Source organism: Cyprinodon tularosa, unplaced genomic scaffold (assembly GCF_016077235.1).
Source record: "Cyprinodon tularosa strain WSP-4 unplaced genomic scaffold, ASM1607723v1 ctg82, whole genome shotgun sequence".
Lineage (NCBI taxonomy): Eukaryota > Metazoa > Chordata > Actinopteri > Cyprinodontiformes > Cyprinodontidae > Cyprinodon > Cyprinodon tularosa.
This window is the reverse complement of record NW_024039585.1, coordinates 2,122,296-2,134,373: the sequence shown is the minus strand read 5'-3', so window position 1 is coordinate 2,134,373 and position 12,078 is coordinate 2,122,296. Positions and strand designations below refer to the sequence as shown.

The 12,078-nt window shown below is 37.1% G+C and overlaps 1 protein-coding gene across 1 annotated transcript in view; it reads right to left on the bottom strand.

The window, feature by feature from the left end:
* Positions 1-12,078, bottom strand: part of negr1 (neuronal growth regulator 1) — a gene marked incomplete at its 3' end in the record, with an annotated part of 184,636 nt that overhangs the window by 56,046 nt on the left and 116,512 nt on the right. The window lies entirely within an intron of this gene.

Below are 12,078 nucleotides of genomic sequence, written 5' to 3'. Positions count from 1 at the left end.
TTAGAGTGAGGAAAATAAGCATTTTTCTGTTAAACTCTGCTATTTTCCAAGTTGTCCCAATTAGAAATCATAGAGCGGTTTGAAATTGTCCTCATAGGTGCATGCAAACTGGTGGAAGTCAAATGAAAGGGAGTATCTACTGTTGGCTCGCCTTGCTAAACATTATCTTTGTGTCCCAGGGACCAGTATTGCATCGGAGAGGGTATTTTCAACAGCTGGTGACATTGTTAATGCAAAAGGAGCTGCCTAAGCACAGATCATGTCAAAAAACGTATTTTCATTCACAAGAATCTCATAGTTAGTTAGAGAAAATGCCTTTATGCAAATTGCAGTGTTGTAGGTAAAGTTTACTCATTTGCAATACTTTTATTTATACAAATTTGCACTTTTTTTTTCAAATTCTTCTTGAATGAAAAAGCTCTTAAGTTTAAGTCCAACATTTGACTCTAACCTAATTAAGAGTAATAGTTCTGTCAGAGATTAATGCAGGATCCTTTGTATGATCATGCAATCACTACTGTTACAGTAGGTCACCAGAGTGTGAATAGTTCTTCTTGAGCTAACAGTTTTAATGGCAATAGGTTCATACACTGAAGTTGTTGGTTGTTGTGCAGATGAGCAGATGATTGGCCTCTGAAGTCCAAGTTAAGTATTATAGGAAATAAAACAACTTTTTTTCTCGATGGTTTGGTTGTGGTAAGATTGTGCTAAGCCTGTAATCCAAATGCAGGTGGCCCAGTCCTATTCTGAAGTCTGACAGCATCTGACCTAAGTTTAACTTTACTTTGTGTTTATTTGCCAGTATTTTTTGGCCCTTAAAAAACAAAATACCTTTATGCAAATTGCAGTGTAGTAGTTAAATTTTTTTTCATTTGCAATACTTTTATTTGTAAAATTATTTTTGTTTATTTTTTTTTGTACATCCCAAGTTTAAACTGTCCGGTTTACAAGTCTGTACTTTGTGTTTAATGTGAAGGAAAAAATTAAAGACGTGCAATTTACAACACTGTTGAGCAACTTTCATTATTGTAAAAGCAGATCGAATTGAAATTATCTGATTCTGAGCTGTATTAATCGGAATCGAAATAAAATACCCAGCCCTTAGAAAGACACCTGTCCACCCCATACAATTAGTATGAATCCAACTACTAACATGGCTAGGACCAAATAGCTGTCCAAAGACAATAGAGCAAAATTGTACACCTCCACAAGGCTGGAAAGAGCAATGGGAATTTTGCCCAGCAGCTTTGTGAAAAAAGGTCCACCATTGGAGCAATTATTAGAAAATTGAAGAAGCTAAACATGACTGTGAATCTCCTTCGGACTGGGGCTCCATGCAAGATCTTACCTCGGGGGATCTCAATGATCCTAAGAAAGGTGAGAAATCAGCTCAGAACTACACAGGAGGAGCTGGTCAATTGGCTGAAAAGAGCTGGGACCACCATTTCCAAGGTTATTGTTGGTAATACACTAAGACTTCAGGGTTTGAAATCATGGATGACATGACAGGTTCCCCTGCTTAAAGTCGTATGGAAGCGGCCTGTTCCAACAGTTGGCAGTTCCGAATTCTCCCAAGTGGTGCCTGACTTTATACGAGTGAAAAAAGTGAATGTGATTGGTCGTTTATCAAGGGGGCGGGATTGTTGTGGCGGAAGGTTCACAAGCAAGTCTGGTTGTGGCCAGTTTCTCAGAAGCATTTTGCTAACCAGTTAGCAACTTAGTGCCAGCAGGTTCCCAAAGGGAAATTACATTGGGACCAAGTAGCACGTAGCAACAACGCTGTCAAGGAACGCTATGGACAGCAGAAACATGCAAGAGGAGGAGAGTTTTGTGTCGAAGGACGTGGATCAGTCTCCTCCGTCATATATTTTTATTTAGAGGAGGAAAGCAGGGACAAAGTTGTTGTGGAAGAGGACGCCAAGGCGGCAGAAGCTTGGTTTGGTGTAGAAGGCTTACAGTCGTACGTGTTTGAGCCCTTGCCTCACAACGCTGGCAGCTCGGTTAGCTCTACCCCTGTCGAAGACACAGGCGTCCATCCCCGTGAACACTGGGACGGAACTCAATGGAAAAGTAAATTATTCTTATTTCAACCGTTGTGTATATTAGCTATGACATATGAATCAAGGTGCTATGACCGAAAAAATTTGATAAGTGTTTTTCTGCATATGGGACAGGACTGCACTGTATTAAGGAGGGGATAACAGCGCCATGTATTGTGAGATTTTGGGGAACAACCTCCTTCCCTCAGTTAGAGCATTGAAGATGAGTTGAGGGTGGGACTTCCAACATGACAATGACCCTGAGCAGACAGCCAGGATAACCAAGGAGTGGCTCTGTAAGAGGCATATCAAGGTTCTGTCATGGCCTAGCCAGTCTTCAGACTTAAACCCAATACAGAATCTTTGGAGGGGGCTCAAACTCTGTGTTTCTCAGCGACAGCACGGAAACCTGACTGATCTAGAGACTATCTGTCTGGAGGAGTGGGCCAAAATCCCTCCTGTTGTGTGTGCAAACCTGATGAAAAAACTATAGGAAATGTGTGACCTCTGTAATTGCAAACAATAGCTACTGTACCAGATATTAACATTGATTTTCTCAGGTGTTAAAATGCTTATTTGCAGCTGTATCACACAAATAAATAGTTAAAATTATGCCTCTCACAATGGACAATAAGCTACAATGACAATCTCAGACCTCTTCATGATTTCTAAGTGAGAGAAATGTACAGGGTGTTCAAATACCTATTTTTCTCACTGTATTTCTACTACACAAGAGTAAAAAAATATGCTGATATTGTAATAATGTTAATTAGACAATTCACAAACTGTACTCTCCAATACAAACAGTAACATCTCACCATGTTAAAAGAAATAAGCCTGTTTAGTAAATTAAAGTAAATGAAAAATCTCAATGTTAATGTGTACGATTTTGTGTTAGGATTATATGTCTTGCTTTAATCCCCAAACTAGAGGAATACTGTTTGCATTGATGTTAAAGATGGGATAATGTGGTTCTAAAGGCTCCATATGAAGCACAACCAGACATGATGTGACGTTATGTGATATTCATGCAGGAGACAGAGTGTCTGATTTTGGAGGTTGAGGACTGAACTCTGAGTAGCTAGAATAGCATGGTCTAAATGATTACAATACCACCTTACACAAATCTTCTCTATTAGATTTGTGCCAAATTTAATTACATGAGATTGGACATGAGTGAGAGAAGGACAGTTGTTATGTAGGATAGGAAGATGGATAGCAGATCCAACAGAGTAGAGATATGGTTTCATCCTTATTACATAATGTTTCTAACACTTTAATGATAAAACTGAGGTAATAGCAAATTAAACTAGGCTTCACAGTCTGTCTTCTGCTTCTGCCATTCAATCAAACAGACATGAGGAAAATGATATTCAAGCCCTTCTCCAAACACTGTCATCTTACATTCACCTTGTAGTTCATCACACAATGTACATAAAGCAGTTTGGAATTCCTATCATAAATTTTATGGATCAGTGTCACATTTCAGTTACAACTCAGTTAATTAGAATATATCAGATGAGTTGTTTATTCCAGTTATTGTGAGGGTTATGACTTACAGCTCACAAAACCCAAAATTCAGTTTCTTAGAAAATTGAAATACAAAAAAGCATTCATCTTACATACATTGTTGATCAACACAGCCTTGGGGTACTCTGCTGACTTGACAGTTACCAGCAAACAACCACAGCCTCTCGCCATGGTAGGAAGAGTAAGAATATACATACAGTATATATACTACCTACATTTGAAGCATTGTCTCAGCCAAAGTGATTGGGATACTTAGTTTGCTTGATGCTGTCATTTTGAAAATAGAGGTAGGGGAGACTTCAGACATGAACATTTTGTGTAATGCTGACACCACATGCAGCACCACAAACCGATTGCATCATTTCTGAAAGCCCTCAGCTCTGTCGGTTATCAACATCTCTACATGTGATATATGAATAGACAGAGGCAGCTTAACTTTGCAGGTTTATGGTGAACATGTTTTGTGAAGGAGGTTGGTCATCGACGCTTGTCACAAATAAGGTACCACAAGTGAATGGTTGTTCACCTGTTCTATTAGGACATAATAATGGAAAGTTGAGTGAAAGAATAAGGGGGTGATAAGAGGAAGAACAAGCAATAGTGAAAAATGAGGCCTTGGGAGGATTATGAAGCAAAACGTATTCAGGAGTTTGGGGAATATCCTGAAGCGGAGGTCTAAGCCTGAAAACACAGCTTGAACTAATCTACACACAGAGGCATCTGGGGGGGGGCTAACACAGTATCAGTCTGGCCAGACTGACTGACTTACATGGGGTGTGACTCAGTCTGGTTAGGCTAAATACTCTACTGTCTAAAATAGACCAGAACAATCACAACTGGAGAGGTGCGCCCACAATGCAACAGCACTTCTCTGTGGTCCTAAGACTGTAATGGAGTGATGTTTTACTAATGGATGGGATGCAAACAAGACTTTTCTTGTGTCATATTCATAAGCATCCAATTGGTAATAAACTGTCCCTCCTATCTTTGGAACCCCTCTCTACCTGCTTAGGTAGGCAAACAGTATTTCCTTCAGTGTTCAAGGTGATCCCCCCTTTTGGTTACAGAAAAGTTTTCTTTTCTAATTATGATAAATTATTCACTTTATTCATAACTCAAGGCCACAAAGTGTAAAGAAAGATGGAAAAGGTATAGAAACCAATGAGTCACTAGCTAAAATAACAGTAACTGCTATAATGACCATGATGTCACTTTGCTTGAAGGAAAAGCAAATGTACCTTATCCAAATGAAAGAATTAGAATTGAAATTGGGGCATTTATATCAGTAAGCAATAATTAAAATGAAGATAATATATGTGATGAAATTGTTTCATTTGTAACAAATACAGTTAAGTATTTGACAATTTTGAATAGAATTACTGAAACAAAAATCTCATATGCAGAGATTTAAGTTTATTAAGTTGCACGTGAAGCTATGAAAACCACACTCTGCTAGAAAACAAAGATCTTCATGGTACACATGGTATTTTGCACTCCCCTAAATCTATACAGACAGTTATCAAATGCTAATATTTAATATCTTATCTATGTTAATCACACATACATATAAAATTATTGTTCTTGTGCAGAGGAATTAAATAAGGAGATCCTTATTGTACAACTAAATTTTGTGTTTTTCCAAAGTAGTGTAAAATCTGAAGAATTAAAAAAGAACTCATACTCAGAATAATATTCAATCTTTAAATCGCTATAATATGAGAACCTAAAACTTCACATTTTTTGAAGGTAAACTTAAGTCTTTTTATTTAGCTGAACTGGTTATGGATTTATAGTCTTTATAAGTCCTATTTTGAGTTCAGTATGCATTTCCTTCTTTATTTAATACTGCTTTACCTTCAACTGTTTTTAGCTTTATTTACTAATTTTGTCCATCCCTCTGGATTTAAAGTTAGTTTTACTTCCTGATCTTATTAAACTCCAGTTCTCCATTTGCCAATTAATTCAAAGTGTTTTTTCCACCACTGTTTGTCACCGAGTACTTTACACCTTTAAATTTTCTCCTTTGTTGTTTGGCCGTTCTGACTGTGACTTGCAGCTCTCTGCTGTCTGCCTGTTCATTTGAATCTTAGGATTTGTGAACCAATTCTCAAGGTCCTGAATTTTAATTTAACAACCAACTGCTTTCTGAGCCCTCCTGCATTAATGTTCTCACTTCATCTGCTTGATTTAACTAGCTCTTGTCAAGCTGTTCTTCCATTGAAGCATTTATATTTAAATAAACAACAAACTTGAACCAGGTATAAGCCTAATTTATAAGTCCCAGCACAAGTCAAAACCTTTGCTATTAAAATAAAATGTAAATATAACCTTTAAATAAATGTTAAATAAGTGAAAAACATCTGATTTAGCTTATCATAGTGGGTATACTGCTATGGTTGCAAACTTTGTAGAATATTGAATAAGGGACATAATAAGGGACAACCAACAATATCAGTTTATTCATGCCTTTAACTATGTGTGTAAATTGTTTTACTAAACATTTAAATCAAACCTGGACACCTAATTTTGTTTTCTAATATGGGACAGTTCCTTTTAAAGGGAAAGTTGACAACCCTATATACCACTCTCAGGTACCTTATAATGACTAAACCAGAAATTCTTTACATAACAGTAATTGATCCATATTTAAAAACAATTAGTACTTTAATTGTTCGTAATATATACTAAGAAAGGCCCAGAAAGAGCAAATTTAAGGAAAAAAAATATGAATTCATTTTTATACCGAGCAGCTCATCAGCAATCCCTGCTGGACATCACTTATAATCATAATTGGCAAGTTTTAGGCCACTTAAATCCTCTCGGAGCTTTGATGTTAAAAGCTTCGGTATTTAGGCTGCTGAAAACACACAGGCACAAACGCAGCCACCCACAAAGGCATTTAAACACATTTGGCTGAACACACATGCAAGAACATGGACACAGTGACGCACTTACACACACCCACACACACACACACACGTCCATGGGCTTATGAGCCCCTATTTTAATCTGGAAGATTTAAATCTCAGAGGGGGCTTTTCTGCAGTGGACTGTGTTATACAGTAATGGATTCTTAGTCATCTGGGTCCAACAATTCCACTCTGTGATCCTGCCTGATGCCTGCCTTTAAAAACAACAAAGGAAAAGTTGATTCAAAAATGTCTTAAGTTCCTCTTTAATACCAGTAACATCTTCACTGTCACATAGTTCTTCTTAATCATTTATTTCTGTGGGTTTGTTGAACTATTCCTCATTAGCTTTTATTTACTAAACTGAGTCAAAGAACATAGAGAATCTTTGCCTAGAGAATTCAGTGAGAACAGAAGCAAAATCTTCAAAAGAAAATATGATTTTAAAGTGAAGCCAACATTTTGAAAAACAGATTAACATTAATTAATAAGCAGGAAAAATAACACTGCTAGAGCAGAAACCCAAATATCCGCATTAACAATATAAAAACACATAACCTTAGTTTTTCAAAAAGCTTGTATTAAATTGAACAACTCCTGTTTTAGGGATTTTTCATCAAATCTACTATTTGAATTGCGCATTGCCAGAACAATTAGGAATATATTAGCCCTTTCTATATGTTATCTCTTTCTAGTCATATGGCTTTATCAATTTATCAAAAACTAACACTTCTATTCCTTTAAACAGTAAAAAAATTTGCCCAAATGAAGATGTCTTAGTTATTCTTATTAGCTTTTAATATCTTAATGACAACGTTTGATTACGATGGAAGTGAACCTTTAGGTTTATCTCTGTGATACTCTGGAAGAGCATTCTTTACCTCGACAGGTCTGATTTATCCTTGGATACAATTTTCAAATGTCTGAAGGTGCCACATCATGGTGAAAATTGTGTGAATCAACCTCAGAACAAAAGCTTCTTGTGAGAGTCCTGCCTGAAGCTGGTAGAGGGTAATCATCTGCGGTGAACAGGAGCTGAAAGGACACTCAAGAGAGCATGAAGCCTTTCTCCAAAAAGCAAAATAAACATCAAGATTACAGTTTGCAAATGCACTCAAGGAAAAAGACCTTGACTTGGAGCTGTGTCTTTTGCAAAACATAGTTTCACAAAAAAAACATTGAAGTGCTTTTTTTTTTAATAGCAACTATTACGTTTTGCAAAAAGAGGGGGAAGTTTGCAAACCAACAAATTAGTTGCAAAGCTGCTAGGGGAAAACAGTCAATTTTTCAGAGTGGCCATCAAAAAAGTCTGATCTTCTACTATACACATATGGAGAGAACTGAATTAATGTGTGAAAGGAACATTTCCAACAACCTTGACTCGGTTACACCGGGTAATTGTAAAAAGCTTGTGAAAGGGCTCAAAACATTTAGGCAAATCTTCCAAACACTACGGAAGTGTATGGATACATTTTCAAGTTAATAAACTCAAAATAAAATGAAAAAATGCAAAATCTCTGAAATATCTTTCATGGCGTTTGGGAATATGAATAATAATGCAAAACAATTTAAACGAGGAAAGATTTTCTCTTATTTTGAATAAGGCATTGATGAAAAAAACAGAACTTATATTTCTTAGAGAGTGAGTCTTATGAGCTGTTTTTAACTACCTTAATTAAACCTGTGGGCTTATATTGTAATGTAAGAATGCAGAGCTAACAGCCCTCCTCAGGCTATGATAGCATTAAAGGCTTCTACCCACAAGTCAAACTTTGAGGCCCAAGTAAACAAGCTGATTCAGACTGTGGCTCTAAAATATTACATAGAAGTGAATCTGAGGTTTTCTGTCATATGGGGGGGGGGGGGGGGGGGGGGGTAAGAGTCAGTTCTGATCAACAGATCTGGATCTAAATTAGATTAACATGGAGGACCTACAGCAGGAGAAGAGCAGAGGTGATGTTGAATCTAGGTTATTGGTTGTCAGAGTTCTCTGTTTACTTGCAGAGGGACCCCAATGTTGACACATCTCCTCAGTGTCTGATAGCACAAAATTGAAAATGTTGGCTGTCTACTGATCCTATCTCCCTTCAGGCAAGGACTGGGAGCTTTTCAAAGGTTTAGATGAAGAACACTCAGTTTTTCAGTTTAAAGCAACTATAGCACTGTTGCTCTACCAAATAAAGGTTATTAAAAAAATATTTCTTAAAAAAAAAACAGATTGAGTCATGCAGCATACATTACTTAGATGTAATTATGAGGTTAAATGTAGTGAAAATTTTCTAACACGGAAAATATTAGAAAACGAAGAAAGTTGTTCATCAAACACCACAAAACCTTTAAAAAATATGCAACAATCAAACAACTCATAAATAAAATAATATTCCTTTTTTTTCTTTTGAAAATATTCTAAAACATATTGTCAAAAAAACAAAACAAAAAAACAAAAAGAACCTGTACTTTTTAAACCATTGACCCAAAATCAAAACATGCCACTTATTTATTTACATTCAGTTTGTGAAACAGGAACCGGGGCCTCATTTAGACCTCCCACCAATAGCATGCAACTGCAGGCAAACCCCGAAATAAGGCAACACCAACACTATGACTCAACAACCTGATCTTTTTTTTTTTGCCATTCATTAATAACCTTTCCAGTCCTTTGAAGAAATTAAAACTCCATTGCACTTAACAGACTTTTCATCCCGAAATCTTAGGAGGAAGTGATTGAAATTAGCAAAACAGCTTCTGAAACTTTCTTTTTAAACACATTTACTTTATTATGTTTTTTGCATATATCTGCACCCTTCACACTCTGTTATTGACCAAGACTCAATCTGACTGCCACTGTAGACAGGTAAACACACTTTCACCCCATCAGCAGAAAGAGGGAGCAACCCATGAAGGTAGGGGTGTAGTGTCCAGGTTTAGAGAGATTCACCAACGGCTGATCTGGTTTGACCGACTGTTCTATGTCCTCCCCAATAAAACAGTATGCTTTGCTGTGGTGGTGCATAATCTCCACCCCCTTAATACACACACATCTAAAATCATTGGCCCTGAAGTAAAAATCTTTATAACTCAGGTTTCAGCAAAATGTGCTACGTGACCTAACACCTTAAGAATGCTTTTAATGCTACATGGTAACACTCCTGCTTGGGGCTGTCAACTTCTGTCTCAATCAGCGAAAAAGCATGTTGGTGCCAGCTTTGAACAGGGTCATAATGTAAATCCCAAACTAGACAACAACTGCTGAGAAAATAAATTTCCTGCAGTTGTTACTTTTCAGTGCTTGGTTCTCTGTGCATCAGTGCTTGCAAATAAATGTCCTAATCAGTACTATTATTAACCCAAATGGCTGAAAAAAAGTGTTTATCACTTATGTTGTAAGTGATTACAACAATTATGTTTTGTTATGCCAAAACAGCAGAAAAGATGTCCACCTTTCATGGTAAATGGCGATATTCTTATTTTTCAAGTCAGGATACTTTACCAAAGCACTTTATACTACATTCAGTCATTCACCCATTCAGAAACACTCACACACTGATGGTTGCAAGCTACATTGTAGCCACAGCTGCCCTGGGGCTCACTGTCTTACCCAAGGACACAACAACAATGAAACTTCGGTTGTCGGGCAAACTCTTGCATCCAACGCCACTATTGCCCCATATTGGGAATATTGACCAGAAATTGAGTTCCCATATACCCCATTTACACTACCTTTGAAAAACCATGCTGAGACCAGTCCGAGCTCAGTAACTGAGATAACTTATCGTGTGAAAACTGAACTGAACCGAGCTAGACACAACCGAACTGAGCTAACTGCAGACCAGTTTGGCAAACAACTTTTGGTGCCTTACCCCCACCAACTGCTTGATTTCCTCCTTCAATACTGGCAGTAATTTCGCAGATCGTCACTAGGAGGCGAGGAGTCGAGGAACCGAGATAGCGTGATGTGTAAAAGGCCGTCAGAACCGAGCTCGACCTGGTTAACTGATTCCGAGCTCTGACCGGTCTCGGCATGGATCGGTATTTCAAGAGTAGTGTAATTAGGGCTTTAATACCATGCCTGCTATATCACACAGTCTAACAGAGAACTGCAGGGCTGAACATACACATAAAGGCATATAAAACTGCGTATTATATACCTTTCTTAAAAGAAAAGACTGAAACAGTCTGTTGCTGTGAAATAATGCAAAGCATTCTTTCATTAAGCGTTAACATCTCATGTTTTAACCTAGAGTATTGGCAAACAGTATAAAATCTTGTGGAGTTCTAAACATATAAAATGCTTTATTTTTGTTAGACAATTAGACTTATATATATATATGTTTTTTTAATCTATTAGGCCTTGTTGATACGTGAGAACATAAAAGCTAGGAATGGAAGGTTAATGGGTAGAAAATTGATTTGCTTCAGAACTCAAATCCAGGCCTATGAAAACACTTAGCAGACTCAGGGCTGTTGGTGTGTCAAAACAAGACTTTAGGTTGCACAAATCCTTTAAGAATTATATGACAATCAAAGAGTATTGATCTGTTGTTTTTAAATGCTTACTCAAACTATTTAGTCTAGAAAAATCTTCCCAGACAGTTTTTATTTTTTAAATCCTTTCCAAAACTGATAAATTATGATGGATAATAGACTATTAGTTTCAAATGATTACATTTGCTTTGAAACATCAACATATCTTAAAATATAAAACCAATATTTAAAATAAAAGTTTTAAACATAAGTTCATAGCTAACTTATTTTTTTCTAAAAGTAAATAGAGTTGTGAATTTAAATAGTGGAAGAAATAGGTATAGAGTATGTTTGCAGCACAATCTTGAGACTAAACATTTTACTCCTTGACCTCAGTTAGATGGCTAGGACATCTCTCGGGCATTCTTTGATTTAGGTCAGGACTTTAACTGTGTTTTAGCTGTATGTTTAGGGCCCTTTCGTGTCCTGCTGGATCATCTGTCCATCTTCTACAGCTTGTCAATCAGTGTCACAGGGGACAAATGCCTATCTCCAGCAGTCTGTGAGAAGAAGGCTAGGTACACTCTAAACAGGTCACCAGTCCATTGGAGGGCTACACACAACCATGCACACACACTCACACCCAGGGGAAATTTAAATACATCAATCAATCTAACAGTCATGTTTTTGGACTTTGGGAGGAGGTCAGAGTACCGGGAGAAAACCTGTGCATGCATGAGAGAATAAAAGTTACATTTTGGTCTCTTGTGACCAGAGCATCTTTTACAACTGTTTCTCTTACTTGGTTTTTGATGAACTGCAAAACTAAACTTCGAATCGATTTCTTTTATTACCGTTTTCCCCCTACTACCCATCTTCCCTAAAGGCTTCATTTGTGGGCAGCAGGGTAAGCTATGATTTCCTTGACTAAACCATGGTCCCCACAGCTTCTCCTTTGACCTCTTAGCCGCTTCTCTATAAAACACTTTCCTTTTTTAGCCTTCCAGTAAAGATGGATGATAATTATTTGGCAGGTATGCATATGCAGCATACACTTCACCTACTAATGGCTTAGGTGTTGTTCGAGGATATGCTCACAGCATAAGAAAATACAATATTTAACCAAGCTTTAGATG